At 33.7% G+C, this 22497-nt stretch overlaps 1 long non-coding RNA gene across 1 annotated transcript in view; it reads right to left on the bottom strand.

Annotated features, from left to right (window-relative positions):
* Window positions 1–22497, bottom strand: part of LOC147825973 (uncharacterized) — a 69730-nt gene that overhangs the window by 13983 nt on the left and 33250 nt on the right. The window contains exons 4-5 of the long non-coding RNA XR_015440125.1: window positions 12539–12600; window positions 1296–11209 (exon numbers count right to left, since the gene is read on the bottom strand). This is a non-coding gene — a long non-coding RNA (uncharacterized LOC147825973). The remainder of the gene's footprint in view (window positions 1–1295; window positions 11210–12538; window positions 12601–22497) is intronic.

Raw genomic sequence — 22497 nt, 5'->3', positions numbered from 1 at the left:
ATTTCAAAATGGAAAAGTGGAGTAGAAAGGAATGAAACCAAAGCAAGACAAAACCTAGCCTTCAAACAATAAATCTTGTAGGGGAAAGATGTGAACTACAAACAGCTTGGGCAGGGCTAGGGATTTAACTCAGTGGTACCACTGCCTGCCTCGCAAGCACAAGGTCCTGAGTTAGATCCCCATACCAAAAAGACAAAAACAAAAACAACAAACAGCTTGGGCAGCACTGTCACTATGATATTGCCAGTTGCAACCCTAATGATCTCTCTCTTAAGACAGCATTGTTCACTGCCCCTGACTTTCCTCAGACATTCTACACTCCTGGCTTCTTCTACTTCCTGGGATCTTCATTGCACTTTTACTCTCACAGCTGCACACACTGCCTTCTCAGGAGAACACTAATTGATCTTCTAGATCTCCTGAAATCGAAGGAAGCCTCTGTGATTCTACAACTCTTGCATTCTGCATGCCCCTAAAAGCACCATCATGGGGATGATGCCAAGTTCTGCTGACAGCTCAAGGAGTAGCCAAGGCCCCTTGGATCATGGCTGAAGAGGGCTATGAATGTCTGGATGGCTGAGCTCTGGGAAACTCTTTCCTAGGGTCTCTGAATGAGCTGAGTTTCCTGGGGCTCTCTCCCCCAAAAAAGTATTTTCAAGGCAAAGTTGAATCTTAAAAGTTATATTTTTCCTTCAGAGACAAGTATCATCTCCAAACTTCTTCAGGCTTAGGGCATGAATAGCCACCCCCATCTCTTCTCAGGCCAGAAGAATGGACAGAATTATGTAGATCCTGACACCAGAGGACCTTTTCCACAGCCAAAGGAAGGGGAGAGGTCTAGGTCTATGGAGAGATGAAACAAGCCTAAATATGCCTATCCTCTCATTGTGTTTCCTCTTCTCATTCTTCCTTGCTATAAAAGACCCTAACACACCTCTATATGTTGAGATGGTGAGTTAGGTGATGAGTCCTCTCCATTTCCTGGGATCTGGTTTTGTATAAACCCTTCTTCCTTTTTGCCAAAATAAATGATCTCCTTTGATTTTGGTCAGCAGCAAAAGTATGGATCTAAGTGGTTGATAAAAATGATGACATCTTCATACCCATATCGAGCCATATGGAGCAGAGTTCTTAGTAATTTTAAGAGAATAAGAATCTGGACATAGAAAAGATGAAAGGATAGAGTATATATATATATATATATATATATATTCAGTTTGAATACTTAAAGCCAATAAGTGAATAGTTATTAATTTTACACTATTGGTAAGAGACAATCTATTAGCTAATATTACCTGTTGTCTATCATTTCTTCTCTCTTTTCCCTCAAAAGACTACCACTGTCTGGGCTCCAAATTCAACTCGACTGGAGACAGAAAACATCAGTACTAATTAACCTGAAATCTAGAATAGCATCTAATAAATCATAACATTTGTAAATTATAAATTCTGAGGAGTAGAATGGTTATGCACATGTAAAAAAAAGGGTCTCATTTACTTTGTGTTTCCTTTTAAGTGGCCAGTACTTGCCCCATCAGGACTTAGCTCATTGTCTAGAATAGATTCTAGACAAGGTAATGTGAATTAGTGAATATTTTGACATATTAATTTCTTGCATTATACCTCAGAAATCAAAAGATATTCCAAGTTTAGGCAATGAAAGTAACTTTAACTTAGTGTCTACGTAGGTCATTAGAGAAAGTTGCATACTACAGGGACTTAGCTCGTGGCTGCGTATCTGGAATCCTAGTTTCTGTGTTGTGTATGCAACAAAACAAAGTAAATATCTTTAAATCATGCAGCTCAAAAATACTCTGATTTCTTAAGTGATATAAAGATTTCCAAAGTAAAAGCACACAACAAAACACAGGTTTATTAGAATAAAGACAAATTACACCCTCAAATGTAAGTAAATTGATTAACAAAATACCTCACTTCAAATTAAAAATGGTTTTTAAAAAGCTAAAGCATGTTTTCTGGATGTACTCATTTATCTAGGGATAAAATATATTGCAACATTTAATTATGGAGAATTATTTTGCTAGTTAATATTTTATTAGACCTAATAGGATGTTACAGCCACTTAGTCATAAGGGCAGGTATCTTTTAAAGAAAAATAATTGTAGGAACAGAACTCAGTATTACAGCTTTATAGACTACTTGAACAAAGCCAGCATTTGAATTCTGATTTTGTTTGGCAACATAGTACCTTCTACCTCAAAGAAATATAGTTAACCAAAGCTTGTTTTAAAGAAAGGATCACAAGAATTCCTTAAACATCAAATGTCTCTTTACTAAACATTTTGGACAGTAAAGTATAAGTTAGTCAGATATCTTTATATTGAATTTCCTTTTTGAAACTATATCTGAGATTTAAAAATGAAGACCTAAACTCAGTAGTTTAATCCATACCATTGTTGATTTATATTATATTGCATTCCTATCCTATCTTATCCTATCCTATTCTATTCTATTCTACTCCATTCTATTCCATTCCATTCCTCTTAATCACATTGCTTATTATGTTCTATCAGAAAATGACCTCTATTAAGGTCACATTAAAAACTCTTCCTGACCTGTGTTAATCAGTAGCTCAGGTCCCACTCCAGCCTTCTTTTAGCCTGTGCTGCACATGTTAAGGGATCACTCATGAATATGGGCAGTTTATATAAACATTTTTAGGCTCTCCTCTGGCCATTTTTCTGGCATTCTCTTTTCAATCTGTAATAATGCTAGCTGCTGTGATTTCCTTCTTCTTCTTTAGGCAGGAAACTAGCACGCTTTCTTTTAAAGTTTTCACTAGCCCAAGAACCTGTTCCTGCAACCGGAACAACATACTACAGCAGGAGGAATTCACTCATGTCAATTGCATCAATGTTTCAACTCCCTTCCAGAAACTGCTCACTTTTGTTCATTTTCTAGAGCTCTCTAGTAGTTCTTCCTTTGCTTGTATTTTGTCCAAAGTTCATAGCAGTTAGGTGTAGGAAGGTTCAGTTTCTTAAAAAGTGCTCTACATTATTGGAAGCAAAACACCGTTTTGTTTGTTTGCTTGCTCATTTTGTATGCAGAAATAGAGACAAAGGTAAGAGAGTGCATAAGGATTTCTGTTGGTCTATCTCATGCTTGAACGTGGGAATTCTTTGACATCCTTGTAGTACACAGTTGTATGATACATAATTTCTGTTTTCAGCTTCAAAGTCCAAAATCTCCTACTTAGGGTGATTCCCAAAGGCTTCTGAGCTCTTTCTCAGACATGCTCAAAAGGAGCCAGGTGGGGAGGGGAGAGGGATGGAATGGGAAGGAAACAACTGACCCAGTTTTGTGAATATTTCTTCCCAATATAAATATGCTATTAAATATTTTAAGATCTCTTAGAGCTTCTGCAATCTTTTTATTCTTTCCTGATTGAAAAACACTTAAAGGTTTAAGGTATACTGGATAATACAAAATCCCAAACATAAATACTGTGATAGTTAATTGTTGTGTCAACTTGAATAAGAAATGCCTAGTGGATTAGTTTAGCAGAGATCTGGATGTGTCTGGATGACTGACCTACTGCAGAGGGAAAATTCACCCTGGCCGTGGGTGGCACCAACCAATAGGCTTGTAGCCTGGATGCAATAAAAAGGGAAATAAGGAGATAGTCTCACTTTTTGCATTTTCAGAGGATTTCGAGTGTTCTCCATCACCTTTGGATTTCTGTATCCAGGCTTCCAGTGCATACTCTTCAGCTGGCCATCACAGACCCTTCAACTTCCCCATGTGGACTCTGCAGTGAGCTTCAGGCCTTCAACTTTTGGCTGGATCTTCTAATCTCCAGCACAGAGGACCATGTTGCAGGAGGCCATTGTAAACTTACTTTGTAAATTCTGTACATATCATACATACATTTTGTATTACATCAGTTCCTCTAGTGAACCCTGATAAAAATACCTCAGTATTTAAAAATGTACCAATAAAAGAATTTAAGCAAAAAACCCCCTCAGTATTTCCCTTCAGTATATATGTCCTACTTGCATTTTTCTATGTCTAACAAAATTAATAATTATTATCAATATTATCTACTGCCTACTTCATACTCAAACTTACTCAGTTGTCCCCAATCTGGCTCTTACCATTCATTGCCAAGCCAGGTTCCTAATCAGGTCCATATCTTGCTTTTCTTTCCGTCTGTTATTCTCAGTGTGGGGCAACTGTCTGCTGAAGGAACCAAGGTCCAATCCCACAAAATATCCAAGTTCTGGATTTGTCTCTCACTTTCCTGTGATTCTATTTAACTTGGTATTCTTATCCTTGTATTTGTGAGTGTGTGAGTGTGTGTGTGTGTGTGTGTGTGTGTGTGTATTAGTACTCTGGGGCTGCTATAATTGAGTACCACAAATTTAACAAAAATTCCTTTCCTTATGATTCTGGACTGGAAAATCAAAATGTATCAACAGAGGTGCTGTTTGCGTAGGACTCTCTCCTCACACGTAATCTTGGTGTGTCTTCTGATAGCCTTTTCTCTGTGCCTGCTCACTCTCGGTTTCTCTTCTTATAACAGCACCAACCTTATCAAATTAAGGCTCCATCTATATGATCTCACTTAATTAAATTATCTTGTTAAAGGTACCAACTCCAAGTTCAATCACATTGGGAATTAAGGCTTTGACCTATGAGTTTTGGAAGAACACAATTCAGGTCCTTCAGTACACCATATCCTGTAAATAAGAAGTCAGAGCTAAAGTACTGATGGATCTTAGGTTAATCATTTTTATGCTATAGGACAATAAGTTTTGGTATTAAATATAATACAGAGACACACACATAAATGTATGTATGTATTTATGTATAAAACTGAAGGTCTTTATACAGGAATTGTTTAATTTTGTCAATTCTTTAAGAAATTATTAAATAATGGCTGTCCTTAAACTTATTCATATTTAGCTTAATATTGAAGTATTCTTATATTACAAGAATAAATCTCATCTGACTGTGATACATTATTCTTTGAATGTATACTATAGCATTCTAATTATTGGTGATATTTTAAGATTTTTATATAAATGTTCATATGTGATATTATTTTGTAGTTTCTTTTCATACAAACTTAATCTGGAAATCATTGTTATTCTTGTTTCACCAAACATTTTGGAAATTTCACTTTTTTTCCTAGGCTCTAAAGCTACTTAAATACCATAATATTGCCTTTTCTTAAAATCAATGAAATTCTACTATAGGCATTGCTTTAGCTGCATTTCATAGATTGTAATATACAATTGCCAGTATTTTTACCAGTGCTGAAATTTTGTTGGCATTTCCACTTTGATTCAATAATAACGTAACAAAAACTCTTATATCCAAGTGGAAAGAGTTGTAGTTCTTTTTAATTTGGTATATTGTGTTCATGGAATATTGGTTGCATTATGTCTACGTTTTAGAATGTAGTGAGATCTTTTATATGACCTAATAGAAGGCCAATTTGGGGGAATATTTTTATATGCATTTGGGAATCAGATATATTCATTATTATTACACTGTACCATTTTCTCTTCATCAGGATTTGTAGCCTTTAGCATTGCAATGCTTCCTTCTTAATCTTCTGAAATGCCAGGCTGTATTACACCTTAAATTTAATCAACAATATGACTTTTTGCTGCATTGTTCTGGTAGGGGATCATCTAGCCTCTCATTTAAAATTTTGGAATCACTTATTAAAATGATATATCTCATATATACAACATGAAGCTGAGTCTTTGTAAACTAATTTAATTGTTAAAAAGTCCATTCATGCAATGCTTTAGTTGAAACTTATTTTCTGAGTTCTACCATATTGTATTATGTATGTACAACATACTTTGCTCATTTTGGCAGTTCTGACATTTTGAAAGATTTATATTTCAGAGCTCAATTCAAATGTCACCTTATTAGAAGGGGCTTACCTAAAAATGGCTAGGACCATCTATGCCATGACTCTTAATCTCTCTTTCCCTTTGAATTTTTCTATATCATGGTAAGAATCTGAAGTTACTGGTTATTAATTTAATAACTGATTGGGTCCTCTCCACTGAGACATATGCTTCTTTATTACTAGACCTCTCTTTCTCTCTCTGCATCTCTCTATCTCTGCCTCTTTCTGTCTTTCCGTCTCTCTCTGTCTCTGTCTCTCTCATAATAGGATGCCATAGACTACAATGAGTAATGGAAGATATTTAATACATATTGGGAATGCTATTTGAAGCTACCTCTTTTCATTTTAACATACTCTTCCCTACTTCACTTATTTTATACACTCAGTATTTGTTATCACTGAATTGAAACTCTGTGGACTGTAACTATATATAAAATGTAAAGTATAAATGACAATGATGATGATTATGGCTAATGCTCATGTAACATTACTGTATTCCAGGTAATTCTCTAAGCCCTACACATTTATTAGTTATTTAAAACTCATAATAATATTATAAAAGGTAACATTACTATTTTCCCCATTTTACAGATGAGAAAACTGAGTCTGATAGTGTTTTAATAACTTTCTCAATGTCACAAAGCTACTCAAGGTTTATTAATACTAAATTAGAAACTGAAAAGGCTATAGCCACATTACAGATGAGAAATATGTATACAGTCATGTCATCCTAAAAGATTAATATGAACTCTGTACTATACATTTTGCACTATTGTCTTAAGTACAATTATTATCTCCTTCATTATATTTGTAAGTTTCTTAAAAGATTTTTTTTTTTTGGTACTGGGGATCGAACTTGGGTCCTTCTGCCTGCGAGGCAGGCAGTGGAACCACTGAGCTAAATCCCCAGCCCCTTAGAAGATTTTTAATAGCCATTTAAAGTCCTCATAGTACACATAAAGGCACTAATATTAACTTAGCACTTAACTATGTCTCAGATACTACTCTTCGTGTTTTAAATATATTGTCATTTAATTCTTACAACAGTATGTATTCTGATTATATCCATTTTGTTCATGAAATGTTAAAGCACAGAGTATTAGTAACTTTTGTAAGTACACACACTTTATAAAAGGCACAGGCAAAAATGGCAATCAGTCAGTCTTTCAGAATCAGATCTTTTAACCAATAAGCTTCTCACTGAGTGTTTATTAAAGACACAAATGAGAGTCTTGTATCATTATATTATTATTACAACATGATTCTAGGCGTGATATCTTCACACGCTTATCTAGTCAAGGCTTGTACTTATACTCTGGGATAAAAATAAATAAAAATCAAGTCTAGATGTTAGTGAGTAATACCAAATGCATTACAAGTATGCTTATAGAACATATAATTCTAGCAGAATACAATTTTTGCTCAGATAACATAGATTATTTAACAAAGGTCAATTTTATATGACTTTTCAGAGTCACAGCAATTTTTTTTCATTCAATTTTGTTTTTCATCTTTTTTGATGCAATATATATTGGATATTAGTAAAAATAACCATGAATTTAGCTCCTTTAATATTTTAAAGCATAGTAGCCAAAATAAAAATAAACTTCCCCCAAAAAATGACTATTTAATTTTAGAACATTATGATTCCTCTTCAAAGATATTATTTCTAAAACTAGTATAATGTTCTTGAATTTCCTAGAGTATTCTGTACTTCAAAAGAAGATAATAGATGACTATATGCAAATTTTCTCAAGACAAAACTAGAAGATGGCCCATGCTTGACTACAACTACATTATAAAACAAAAATATTCTTTTCCAAAGACAAAGAAATCAGTACTTAAAAACAGTAACTATAATGAAATAATTTTGTTGAACCAAATGTATAACTAAGAACTATCTTTAGATCCCCATAGATGAACACCCTAAATACAATACAAAAATGCAATGCTAACAACAATACATATAGTGTTATGTTTGGGACATATTAAATCATCACAAACTAATCTATTAGTATTGAATCATATAAAGAAATTAATCATTACTACTTATAATTAAGATTATTTTCTTGTCCATTTCTAATATACATAATATTAAACATATTATTTTGCATTTTAATATGTAATATTTTATGTAGTACTTCATGTATAGTTCTTTCATAGAAGTATATAACAATAGTCTAAAATACAAGTAACATAAAATATGTTACTAGAGAAAGAATATGAGAGTTAATAACAGTTAAAATCTGATATTAACCACTTATATCTTTAAATCATATGAACTTTTTCTTAAGTTTTTCTAATGTTTCCATGTTATGTAGTATCAATTGGTATTACTTTTAAATCATTCCACAGTGTTATAAAATTTTGCATAAAAAGAGAATAATTATTTGTTTGAGAGAATTAGCAATTTCAAATAGAAGACATGTTTCCTAAATAACTTGAAAAACATAACCCTTAAATTGTCAAGATTGGTAGTCTGTCCCTTTATGATATAGCAGTTTTGGAAGTATGGCCATTTTCACTCTATTGGTTCTTCCTACCCAGGAGCAAGGGATGTCTTGCAATTTTCTTGTATTCTCTTTGACCTCTTTTTTCAGAGTGCTGTAGTTTTCAGTGTAGAGGTCTTTTGCTTCCTTTGTTAGATTGATTCCTAGATATTTCATTTTTTGGATGCTATTGTAAAAGGAATTGTTTCCCAAATTTCTCTCTCAGTGAGTCTGCTATTTGTGTATAAAAAGGTTACTGTTTTTTAAGTGTTGACCTTGTATCCAGCTACTCTACTGAATCTGTCAATTAAGTCTAGAAGTCTTTTGGCTGAGTTTTTTGGGTCTTCTATGTAAAGTATCATATCATCAGCAAATAATGACAGTTTCACTTCTTTTCCTATCTTTATTCATTTTATTTCTTTCTCTTTTCTAATTGCTATGTCTAATGTTTCCAGAACTATACTGAACAGTAGTGGTGATAGTGGGCATCCTTGTCTTGTTCCTGATTTTAGCATGAAAGTTTTCAGTTTTTGACCATTTAGTATGATGTTGGCTGTTGCTTTTTCATAGATAGCCTTAATCAGGTTGAGATAAAGACTTTCTATTCCAATTTTCTGCAGTGTTTTTATCATGAATGGGTGTTGGATTTTGTCAAATGCTTTTTCTGCAGCTATTGAGATGATCATGTTGTTTTTGTCCTTGACTCTGTTATCATGGTGTATTACATTTATTGATTTATGGATGTTGAACCATCCTTGGATCCCTGGGATAAATCTGACTTGGTCAGGGTGTATGATCTTCTTGATGACCCTCTGTATTCTGTTTGCCAGTATCTTGTTGAGGATTTTTGCATCTATGTTTATTAGGGAGATTGGCCTGTAGTTCTCTTTTTGGGTTAGGTCTTTCCCTGGTTTTGGAATCAAAGTAACACTTGATTCCAGGAATGAATTTGGAAGTATTGCTTCCCTAAAAATGTCAGTTTTTTTCGTATACCAACAATAAACAAGTGGTGGATGAGGTTAAAACACATTAACATTTACATTAGCACCCTTCAAAATGAAACACATAGGTATAACTTTAAGGACATATGTACAAGCGCTAAGAGAGAAACATGATAAAGTTCTATGAAAGATATCAAGTACTAAATAAGTAGAGAGATATTTCATATTAATAGGTAGAAACTCCTTTTAGTCGTGATATAAATTATATTCAGTTAAATTATAGGTTAAATGAAATACAAATAAAATCCCAACAAGTTATTTTATGGATATTGAAGTTTGCATGGAGAATCAAAAGACTCAGAAGAACCAACTCACATTGAAAGAAACAAAGTGGGACCACTGACTAACTGATTTCAAGACTTATTTTAAAGTTACAGCAATAGAGATATTGTGGTACTTGGCAACAGAATAGACAAATAATGTTAATGGAATAGAATAGTAACCTATGTAGTAGACCCACATAAATATAGTCAACTAATCTTTGATAAATTAATAAATGCAACACAAAAGAGAAAACAATCTTTAAAACAAATGATAATGCATGGACATACACATACAAAAACCTGAATGTCAGAATGAAATTTACTGTTCACAAAAACTAACTCAAAATGTATCGTGGAATAAATTTAAAACTCAAAACTATAAAATCCCTAAAATATAATGTAGGTAAAAACCTGAATAATCTTGGGTATGACAATGACATTTTTAGAATCAATATTCAATCCATTACTCACAGTAAATAACTGATATCTAAACTGTAATTAGAAGGAACAACTTCTGCTCTATGAAAAACAATATATAAACAATGAAAAGGGACAAAATATTTGCAAAAGATATTCCTGTTATAAAAGCACAATTTGCCAAAATGCACAAAGAACTTTAAAAACTCAACAATAAGAAAACCAGAAATTGGTTCTTTTTAAAAAGGGCAAAAGGCTGAATAGACATCTTACTACAAAAATATAGATAGCAATAATGAAAGACATGAAAGAGGACTTAGAGAACTGCTTCAAAAAGTGGCAGGAATGATGCTGTAAGTGTGTCCAAAGTAAGGGATGTTTATCTTGAGGGGGATTAACAGTAATATGTCTGTTATTGTAATAACTTTTAAAAAATTTAAACATTCATATTTTTGATCATCTCTCATATATTTAAAAATAATTTCTACCATTCTAAAAATTAAGGGGTTTAAATGATGTGATATATATGAAACATTAATTTCACTCATTTTTTAATTTACCAGTAATTTTAAATACATCTTTACTTAAAAATCTATTATTTTCTGAACATTTTTTAGGTCCTGAAAATTTAAGGAAGAACAAAACACAGTCTTTATTTCAGTAACAGCAAAGGTTATATAAGCAAAGAGTTGAGGGAAAATGTGATGCAATGGTAACAATAAAGGCACACAAAAACTTTCACCCCATTTATATCTGCCCATTTTTTCCATTCCCTTTAACATGACAAATATAATAATGTTTCAAAATATTTTGATATATTTGTATGCCTTAATTATCAAATTAAATAAAGTATACTGTTACTACTGATACTGTTTTGCATTTTAAGAAAAAGTATCTTATAAAAATAACATGAGTTAAATAAATCCCTATTTCCTTTTCAAATATTAGTATTTTAAAATGAAGAAAAGTGTGTAAATAAATGCATACTTGATATTTAATAATATATTTAAGTCTGTTCCTTTATGATATTTGATAATACCCCCCTTACATTTCTTTCTATTGGAAAATTGGAAAAGCTTTCTAAGAAATGCTCCTTGGAATTTTATCCTCTCTTCTCACTCTTTCTTCTTTCACTCAGAGTCAGTGTTCCTGTGAAAGAAAATTAGGTATTAAGGTTTTTTAAAAAATAGAAATAATAACCACATTAACAAAAATCAAAGAAAAGAAAGTCAGGAGCACAACATTAACAAATGCATATTTAGCAGAGTCTGAGAGACTGAGCCAGACAGCACTTGGTAAATACTCTTTGGAGACAAAATGCTCAAAGGCTGTGTTTGCTGTTGTGCTTGACGTTTGCTTTGCATGTGATCTAAGACACCAGATGACCAGTAATCTCACTTGCCCTTTCTTTTGCTACTCTGTGGGCTCTGCCTACACTTCCTTCCCCCTGCATCCTTGCCTGCCTTTGGCCATCACCCAGCTCCCTTGTTCTTCAAAAGATGTCCAGGGTGGTTAGGATCAGCAGGTCACACCATAGCCTGTCAGGACCTGGCATGTCCTGTGCCCAGCATGGGTCCATCGCTTCACTTCACCTCCAAAGAGGCCAGCGACACTTCTGCCTTGTTAGACACAAATCTCAGTGAGCCCAAGGCAGCCATCAATTCCCCATCTGATTTCCTGTCATAGCTCCTTGTTTAGCAGTCTGAGCTATCCACAGTGCTTATTAACCTCAGTAAGCACCATGACAAGGATGGGGCATTGCTAACATCGGCACCTGACTCCAGGGTTTTTACATTTAGTCTGTACAACGTCAGCATTTACAAACTGCCTAAGGTTAGGCCCAAATTCATAATGAGTTATAAGGTTTATTTTATTCAAGCTCTCTCTGATTTATTGAACATATGCATGATAGGAGAAGAAAGGGAATATTGTTTATGACACATAAATTTAAAGGAATTAATTTACTTTGTCACATCTGACCAGTCTTGATCTTCACAACAACCCTGAATGATGGTTTAAATTGAATTCCATTCAGTTGTTATGGATTCATTTGTTTAATGACATTTTTTCAGAATCTCTTCTGTATCTAGCATTATTCATAGAGGAGACCTACAAAGACTAACAACATATTATTCTTACCATGAATTACGTTCTCCTGGGAGAAGCACAGAATTTGGCAAAGAGTAAATGCAATAAGAGAGATGAGCAAAAGAGTGAAGAGTGTGGCCAGTGACATGGGATAAGAGGGCAAACACCTGAAGTAAGACTTTGCCAAAAAAAGAGAGAAAACCCACAGAATACCCTGACATATTTTGCCCCTATTTAGCATTTTCATAAAACCTGTATGATTCTCATTCAAACACCACTTTTCAGATGTTGCAGTTCAGATTTAATGTAGTAACAGAAAGTAGGTGGTCAATTAGCAAATAACCAGCAAAAATAGGCAAGACAAACTTACCTTCTCTGACTCATACTTACTTCTGTTTCCATAAAGCAATATTATTTGCTTAGAAGGAGCTCATTCCATATTGAAGAAGGCACTGGAAGAGGAGAAGAAATGAATTCTAAATTTAGAGAACTTCAAATTAATTACCCATGAAAGAAAAAAATAAAGAATTTTGTCTAAACTACATTCATTTTATGCACAACCAGTGGAAAATAAATGGACAAGATTTTATTCCATTTTTATTTCAAAATAGGCCTTTTATGCAATAAAATTTGCTCAATTTACAGTTAAATTCTATGTTGAAGAATGTTTCTTTTTAGGGAAAGTCCATTAGTTAACTTAAAAACTTACTCCTATCCATCAAAAGAAAAAGTTTTAAAATCATTTTATTGCATAATTTGGGGAAATGAAAGAATATAAATATATTCCTCTCACAGACTTTCCTGAAAAAATACCAAAGATTTTTACAAATAAAGGAAATCACATGGAAAAATTAGTCCATGGAAAACCACAAGACAAGGAATGCCAGCTCTACCAAGCTGTGCTGTGTGGCTCTGGACACAACACTGTACCAGGGTGAGCCTTTCTGTTCTCACTTGTGTAACAGAAGCACAGATCTCTATTGTATTCCAATTTACAAAGTCTCAGTGGATACATTAAATGACACATAGGGAATAATTTGAAACATAAACTTGAACAGTTTGAAACATGAAAAATAAGGTTCTAAAAGAAGACTGTATTATAAATTAAATACATTTGATGAGAATGATTTTTTATTAGCAGATAGATATTTGAGAGGAAAAGTTGATAAAGATATCTTTGGAAAACTTTAAGAGTCCTCATGAACATATTATGTTGCCCACAATTTATTTTGAATATTTCAGTGTAGACGTAGTATGTGGGTAAATAAATGAAATGTATTCTACGTGCTAGAGTTGGTTATAATTTGAAGTGTTTTACTTAAGAATTTGTTCCTAAGGTAGTAATGTAGGTAGAGAATTTGAAAAGTCCTAGTGAGCATCCTCTAACTTAAAAACAGTAATTCTGAGTGCAATGACATCAAATAACTATGACTTCTAATATCACTCTCTCCGCCTGCAATAGAATAGAGATGTTTGAAAAGCTTTTTCCCATTGTAATGATATAAGAATCTAATGGCTCCTGCTTTAACATCCTTCCATGCTTTCATCCTATTATAGGATTCCCAATCTTACCCCTAGCCCTCAAGAATAAGCAAGGACTTGTTTAGTTATGATTAGATGATTAGCTGATTCCTCAAGACTATTGTCACATGGGACTCCAGAGAAGCTTTTATGCAAGTTGCTGGCCAGTGCCTGAAGGTTGGAGAACTAGAATCATGTAGTTTGAATAAGATCTTGTTTGAATGTTTTTGTACATAGTCAATGAGGAAATTGTGTCTGCCAAATTGTATCTGAAACTTGCTTTCATGTAGCATCCCGCTTGGTGTGTTGGAGAGAGAATCAGGAGCTTGGTGACCTCTAGCTTGGGCAGAGAAAGAGGGAAGGGAGGGACTCAAAAATCAACCAAGGAACCTATTAATTATGAATGGACAAATTGCTGTGAGTCATTTCACCAGAATTCACTTTTATTTGTAATAACAACACAATTGTACCTTCCAAATGTACCAGACATCTGCTATAAACTGCAGACCTGGAGGGGATCCACACTCAGTGTGCCACATGTGCTGCTGTCCCAAGGGCTTCAGGCTGCATTTCTTGTGAGTGTTGCCTCCTTTGAGGATTCCTTCTTGTTCCCTACTTGCCTGTCTTTTCACTTTGGCTTTCAGAAAACCCTAAGTTAGTCTGATGTTCAATTATATTGCACTAGGTTGATACAAACAGCTTTCATTCTAATTTTCTTCCTTTACTTAGGTTTGATTTTTTTAATTTAGTCAAATTTTAAAATATATTATTATTTTATTTTATTTGCTACCTTAAATTCTTTATGTTCCACAAGGATTAGAGATATAAACACATATTTATACCTAACTTATTATAATAAATATTTTAAACAAGACTAATACAGAATTTGCAAAACAAATGATTACCTTTCCTCTATATCCTTAAATTTTTACTCAGTGAGAATTCAAGAAATTAATGAACATTAGAAGGAATAGAACAAAAGTTAAGACTCATTGTAACAACTTTTAATGAATAATGAATATGGGAAAATATAGAGTGCATACATTTTAATGGTACAATTTTGTTTTCTTTTGTTTTAGTATTACAGGAGATTGAATTCAGGGCCTTAGCACTGAGCTACATCTCAATTCATTTTTTGAATTTATTTTTTATTTTCATGATAAGGTCGAACTAAGTTGCCCATGCTGGGCTGGAACTTGAGATTCTCTTGAGATTAGAGGAGTGATCCACTCATTCATGCACATTTATTACTAATAAGTGTTCTCCTAAAACAATAAAAGTAGATGAAATTTCTCATGGTACATTCCTTATGCAGTGCACTTAAATTCAATCTTCCCAAACATTCCATACTTTATTAAAAACTTACAAACCGTAGATTTAAAAATAAATAATTAACTTTCCTACTCCCACTATAGTCACCCTTTCCATCTCCAAGCTAATAATAAATGCAGAATCAAGTGCAAGAAAAGGCTTAATGCCATTGTGAACCTGGGCTTTTGTCCTGTAGGTGCTGAGGTTTCTCCTTGTACAAGTCAGAAATATTCATTCAAATGGGCTAAGACTTTGCTTGGTTAACATTGTTTTCAACATCTAGGAAGCAGTGGTCCAGTTTGTCCTTTTAACCTTTATTTTCTTTGCACTCCACATCTTTGAGGCTTAAATTTAGGATTTACTTCTTAAATCTTTATGCTGTAGTGTTTATCATCTTTCTCATCAGTCTAATTTAAGTTAATAAGAGTCTGTAGCTAGTTCTCAGCCTGTGTCATAGAAGAACAATTGAAAAGCGAAGCACAGACACAATTATGCCATTTTATTGTCTGGAGGAGACAGAGAGCCAGTGGGGCTTGCCTTATTAGGTTAACATCTACCTGACTTCAAAATGTTTCACTGATACAAATAGCTATCGGAGCCCCTGGGAATTGCAAACTCCGTCCCTCTTCCCCTTACATCCTTTGTACAAGCCAATTAATTCAAAGGTGATGGAGGAAAAGAAATGTTCTGTATGTCAAAATGACAAAATCCATTACATGACTTACAGAATGAGTAGCATGGGTGATAGTTGTGAGTGAACTCATGATTTTACTTTTAACCCAAATTCCTTTTTGTCGGGTTTTATCAAAATCTCTCTTCAAATCTATGTTGATAAGGTGTTTGCTTGAAAAATCTCTCGGGATAACCACCACAATGGCTTGATAAACATGAGAATTAAATAAATATGAAACCTTGTGGATTCATTACATCAAAACATTGACAATCTGCCAGTGTGTTGTGGTTTGATACCTCAACAGCAAAATGCTTTTGAGTATAAATTTGTGAAATTAACCTTTGTTAAAAAGGTAAGATATCACATCCTTCAAAACCCATGTGGTTTAAACCTGCTCTGAACTTCAGCACACAAATGTACTATTTATAAAAACACCAAAAGAGGTATGATACTTAATATAAATAAATATGTTTGCCTCATATTTTAGTGAACTATAAGCCTTTAATTTAATCATTAAAATTAGAAACTGTTAAGCATATAATCAACATGAATGATCCATTAAAGTTTAGAAAATAGGGGAATTGTTTTCTTTTTTCTTTTTATTTATTTAATTTAATTTTTTTTTTTTGTACCAGGGATCGAACTCGGGTCCCTGTGCTTGCGAGGCATGCGGCAGAACCTCTGAGCTAAATCCCCGGCCCCTGTTTTCTTTTTTAAACACATAGGTCCAATATGCCTTGTACAGGGAGAAAGATCTTAAAAGTCACTTCTTAAGAAAATTCTAATTGAAAATCACTGGAAACCATTAGAACATGAATAAATGTAAAACAAATGAAAAACAGATTTTAAGGTAGCAGGATCAGGTGGTAGGAAACAAAATAAATGTCAGCTACTTAAGAAATCTACATTGAATAAGAAAATACTAATACTCTTCCAAAAGGGATATTAAGGACTTATCGAAATATATCCCCCTCAGTGCCCTCTAGCTGCCTAAAAGCACTAGCTAAGTTGTTTTTCCTTATCATTAAATAAAGTATGTAGCATGAAAATGTGGTTTACTGTGAACCAAAAACAGATTTTAATTGACTATAGTGCAAAATTCCTTCCAAAGGTAGGTAGCATTTTCACGAAATTTTTTAAAGGAGAACTTCTTTTTTCCAATGACTCATTTAGGTAACTATACAAAAGTAATAATTTTAATAAGTGAACTAGATTTGGAGGGTACACTATATTGCCATTAATTTTGATGCTCCTTTAAATCATATAAATTAAATAGTAAAACACAGTAAAATGATTTCTGGAAATAAAGTTAAGTCCATGTTTAGTTCGTTTTTATCCTATGAATTTTATATTTACTTTTAGATCCTATGATTAGGTCTGTGGGACTGACTAACTTACAAGTATGGAGCTTTCATTTTTGTTTTCAAGAGTAAATATTTTATACCAAACCAGAGAGGAAATTTATTCTGTTTCTTTGCTATAAATTGAACAACACCTGCTTTGCTTATGTTCTATTATTACTATGAGAACCTTTGGCAAAATGTAAGGTGATGCTAGAATTCTCACTACATATTACAGAGAAAAAGCAATAGGCTATACCTGGATGATAAGAGCATTAAACAGCACTCTGAGAATGTGTTTATTTATAGTACCATATATTGCAATATGGCATGTTGTTGGGAATGCTCATAGTAGTTAGATTACATACTGTCTTTGTGTCTGTTAGGAGATGCCTCTTCCTCTACACAAATGCAGGTGTTTGTCAGGGCCACAGATGCACGAATGGGGCAGGCTGGGTCTCTAGTCAGGAGAAGTCTTTACAGAAAAAAAGTTATCTAATGTGAGCTCTGGACACTTCACTAACAATTGAAATGGTTTCATAAGTAAGGAGAAGCAGAGGCCTTGCCTGGTTATATTAGTTGTGACTGTAAAACCCTAATTTCTGGTTGATTTTAATGGCTATTCTCAAATATTTGGCTACAGAATTCATGAACTGGAAGTACTGAGGTGTTTTCATTGTTATTTACAATATAGGTCATTAATGATTCAATAATTTCAGCTAAAATATTGTGATCAATATATAATCAAATTTCTAGTGGCTATTAAAAATTAAGACAGGTAAATTTTTAAAATTTCAGTAATAATTTTTAACCTCACATAAACAAAATACTATTAATATAATACATAAACCATATAAAAGAATAAAATCTTGCTTCATTTTTCTTTTTTTATAACTTATCTTAAAGAAAATCTCAATCTAAAGGCCAAATTTTTACCAGAAATGCCCCATCTGTACTTAGATGCACAAAATTTATAGTTGAGAAAATTGCTCCAAGCGTATTTAATATTTTTAATGTAAAATTAAAAGCATCAGTTCTTCCATCATATTTTTCAAATTTCATGTATTTGGCAGCATATCTAACCTACGGCTATTGTATTGGGCACCACAGTTGGATTGAATAGCTACTCTAAATTTTCCAAATATTTATTTATTAATCAAATATGCTTTTGAGTATTTTAACGCTGTTATATAAAATTTTTATTAATTTATTTTAAAGTGATATTCAAGTAATATTGTGTTTTGAACTATAAAATAATATTTCGACATTAGGTTTGTACAAAAGAATTTTAGTGGATGTCTACCTTGTTGAAACAATAGTTTCTTTTATTTGTTTATTAACTTGTTCACTTTGTGATGTTTTTCTCATAAAATGATTTTGATGTCCATAATATTCACTGTTATGTTTTATATCTATACATTCCCCCAAAGCCTCATGAACTCATAGGTGGAGCTTTAGGGTGATGATTTGACCATCAGTGTGTGATATACATTAGTGGATTTGTCCACCCATGAGTTTATACTTAAATGTGATGTTAGAAAGTGAAGTCTGGTCTGAGGAGGTGTGTAACTGGGCGTGTGACCTCGAAGGGTATACAGTATCTCCCTCCTTCCTCCCTTGATCTCTCTCTCTACTTCTAGCTGCCATACTATGAGCTTTTTGTCTTCTGCCATACCCCTCTGCCATGACACACTGCCTTGGAGCAAGCCAACTTTGGGCTAGAACCTCCACAAAATGTGAGCCAAAATAAATCAATCCTCCTTAGAATTGATGTCAAGTACTATGTTTAAGTGAAGAGGAAAGTAACTAAGACACTCATACTCATTCATAATTTTCTGTTTAAAACATGAATAACTCAGATGTCGCCTCATTAAAAAGTATCTTATGCATATTCTGACTTGATGGAATTTGTTTTTACTTTCAAGGATAGAAGGGAGAAAGTAAGTTCATTTCTTTGTTAATAGAGTAGCTTTTGATGTAGAAGACAGATTTGGAGATATTTGGAGAGTATATATAACATATGTACATGTTATAACATGCAAAATGAAATTATGAACACAATTTTGAATATTTACACTCCATCACCCACTTCCTGGGTCCCCAGAACAGCAGAAAACTTGCAAACGTACACCAACCATTAAAAAAAAAAATCACTGTTTACTGAAAATTATATTGCACATTTTTTACTTTCATGTCCTTCTCATATAGTCTTGATAATGTCCACCCTTTGCAGATAAGCTTCATTCTTGTGATTTGAAAATAATTCCAGATTTTTTTCTATTATTTTATGCCACCTTTGCCACCATTAAGTAACAAGCAAAACTGAATATAATAAATTTCCCCTCTCCTAGTAAAAGAATAAATATCATTCAAATCTGAGATGTGTTTTTCTTTAATTGACTATAGCATTTGCACTATGTGAAAAAATATTTCAGAAATTATATATTTTCATTACTCATGATTTTATTCATTGAAATTATCTATACCTTATTTTTCCTAAAAATGTTTTCAAATAACTTCTTTGTGTTTGAAGCTCTGATGAGATGAAAAAGACAAATTTTTAATAATAGAAAATCATATAAAATTATTTTCTTTAAAAAATGTTTTGCTTTGGGCCAGGGATTTAGCTCAGTGGTTTTGCCGGCTGCTGAGCAAGCGCAAGGACTCAAGTTCGATCCCCGGTACAAAAAAAAATTGTATTGCTTTAAAAGTCTATATTAAAAAAATCAGACTATAAGCCTTTTTGTCTAGATGTTTGATGTGAATTTCTCTACCCAAGACAAGGTATTTAATATACAGGGGAGGGGGAATTGATTATTAAAATTGAATATTCTTTTACTGAATCACTTTAGTTTGGAAACTCTATTCCAACATAAGGACAACTTTGTGTCTGGACTTGAGGTGAACTGAAATGGGTTTATGGATAAATGATGAAAGCTGGCTTTAGGTTCACAAATTGTTCTCCCTCCTACTGAAAATTACAGAGTGTTCGTGTTCTTTGCTTCAGAGAAAGCAGATGCCTTCTTATGTTCCGATTCATGATACTCTCTGAATATGCAGGAATTGTCATATTTATTCTAGCAATGTAATTCATGCAACTGTAAATATCCTGATCTTCTGGTAACTCTGGGACAAGGCAGCAAATTGCTGTGACAAAGGATTATTCTATGCAGAAAATGTTGTGTGAATAACAAAAGCATGCAGCCTCATTTCTTTAACAGAAAATAGCTTTTACAAGATAGACTACATTAAAGGAAGTCTCAATACAGTTGACAATTTTCATAGGTATTTTGTTGTGAGTAATTCTACTTGTAATAAGTTCATACCTTAGTTAAGGGCTAGAAAAACATTGTTTCACATATTTTTACTTAACGGGAATAGTTAGAGTGGGATTTGTTCTTTAGAATATAAAAAAGGAGCTCTATTTTTATATTCCTTATAAGTTCATGAGCTAATCAAATATTTTTCATATTTCAGTGTACCAACTAGAAAATGTTTTTCATAATTATATAATGCCATTTTTAACAACGTATATGTGAATGTTTATATGGATCACAAAGAACACATCAGTTCATGTTTAAATTTAAACTTACTGTGTTTAAAGCCCCCAAATTTTTTGCACTCTTTATTTAAAAAATACAGACAGGTCCAGGGATTTAGCTCAGTGGTTCCGCGGCCTGCTTCGCAAGTGCAAGGTCCCGAGTTGGATCCCCATTACCAGACAAACAAAAGAACCACACACTTACAACCTTGCTGTTCTTCTCTGAACACAAAGCTGATGAAAGCTTTTACTTTGTATACAAAGAAAGACCTTCAGTTCCTACCAACAGCATACCTGCAGGTAAGCTTTGCCCTTTTACATTCATGTATGATTTTAAAACTCCAGGAAATAGCATGGGCAAGGACAGACATGGAGAGATAGAGAACGTGCTTGGAGTATTGCAGCACATTCTTCATTTTTTCCTAGACTCCCCTGGGTTGTTTGTTTTGCCAAGGTGACAGTTCATATTCCATTTCCTTTTCCCTGAAATAACATAAAAATATCGGGAACTGGATCCAAAAGAGTGCTCCTTCTTCTCTCTTTTCTTAATGTGAATCGCATAAAAACTGTTCCCACAACGTCACCAAGAGACTTCTGCCTTGCTGGCCTGTGTGGCCCTTCTGCTTCCCTCTTCGGTAAAAAGAAGCAAATTAAGAGATGTAGGAATTGCCTTGTTTCTCAAAGTATGCCCCATAACAAAAGCCTTACCAATGTCTCAGAACTTTTTTCGGAAATCAAATTATTGGACTCCACACTAAATTAGAAACTTTGGGATAGAAACCAGAAATTTGTATTTTAGCAAATCCTCCAGGTGGTTCTGTGCAGCGGCCCAGTCTGAAGATGGCCCTTTCTCCTCCCTGCTCCCTTTCTCCTCCCTAGATTACAGAGTCAAACAGACTCAGTCCATTTGACTCATATTGTAGACCCTGGAAGGCACAGCCCCAGGAGACAGTTACATTGTATCCTTCCCTGTTCCCTTCCTGCGCATGCCCCAATCACGAAACAATCAAGCTACCCCTGCCTAGGCCACATAGACCTAGTAGCACTATTTGCCCCGCCTTCTCTTCCTGTTTGGCTTCCGCTATAACTGTGGTTCCACCTGGTCCCAACTTTCAGGCGTAATCTTGGTATGTATCCTTCTTTCTTGTTTTCTTCGTCTTTTCTTCATTTCCCACCGCTCTCCTGGGCTTCGGACCCTATGCTTTTCTGGTCGTGGCAGTTCTGAGTTTGAGAGCCACTAGTATGTGGAAAGGAAATGCAAAATTGTACCAAGTCATAGACTGAGGTAGAAGCAGCCTAGAACTTGTGTGCTGCGACTATTAGCTCAGATCCAACTGCCTATCCAACGGCACATGTGTGAACATCTGGTTCCTCTTCCACCTGTACTTAATGGTTGTTTGGGTAATTTCTGAAACAGAAATTCTCCAAGATTTTATTTAAATTGAAGAAATTAATGGTAGCATGGGTAGTCAGATTTTAATAATGCAAAAAGTGAATGAGAAAATAATAAACCCAGAATATCTTTTATTAAATATTGATTGGTTTTGAAGATCATTTTGGAAATAAAGGGCCTCTCTTGCACTCAGGAGCAAACTTGTACAGATGGGCAAATCTGAATATCTAAAAGTGCCCAGAAAAGTGTTTGTGAGCAGCTTCAGTGTTTGTGTGTGAGAAGTAAAAATTCTCTTTAAGAACATTGATGTACTGAACCACATTGACGTAAAGACCCATGAAATGGTATGCAGTTCTCTCTGTACTTTCTAATCTAATACATTTCGTTGCATTTTTTATTACCTATAAATTTGTGCTTACATAAAAAGTACCAACATCATGATCATTTTAAAGTTTTCAGCCCAAATTTACTCTTTGTCCCTCTACCCATAGAATGACTTCTTTCTCTATTTGATTCTGGTAATTTCTATGTGTTCTCATTTGACACATTTTTTAAAAGTCAATATAGTGG

Source organism: Heterocephalus glaber, unplaced genomic scaffold, assembly GCF_053883595.1.
Source record: "Heterocephalus glaber isolate CG9 unplaced genomic scaffold, H.glaber_assembly_v1.0 deba00001481, whole genome shotgun sequence".
NCBI classification, from domain to species: domain Eukaryota; kingdom Metazoa; phylum Chordata; class Mammalia; order Rodentia; family Bathyergidae; genus Heterocephalus; species Heterocephalus glaber.
Note: the sequence above shows the minus strand (reverse complement) of the source record. Positions and strands in the feature narration are given on the sequence as shown.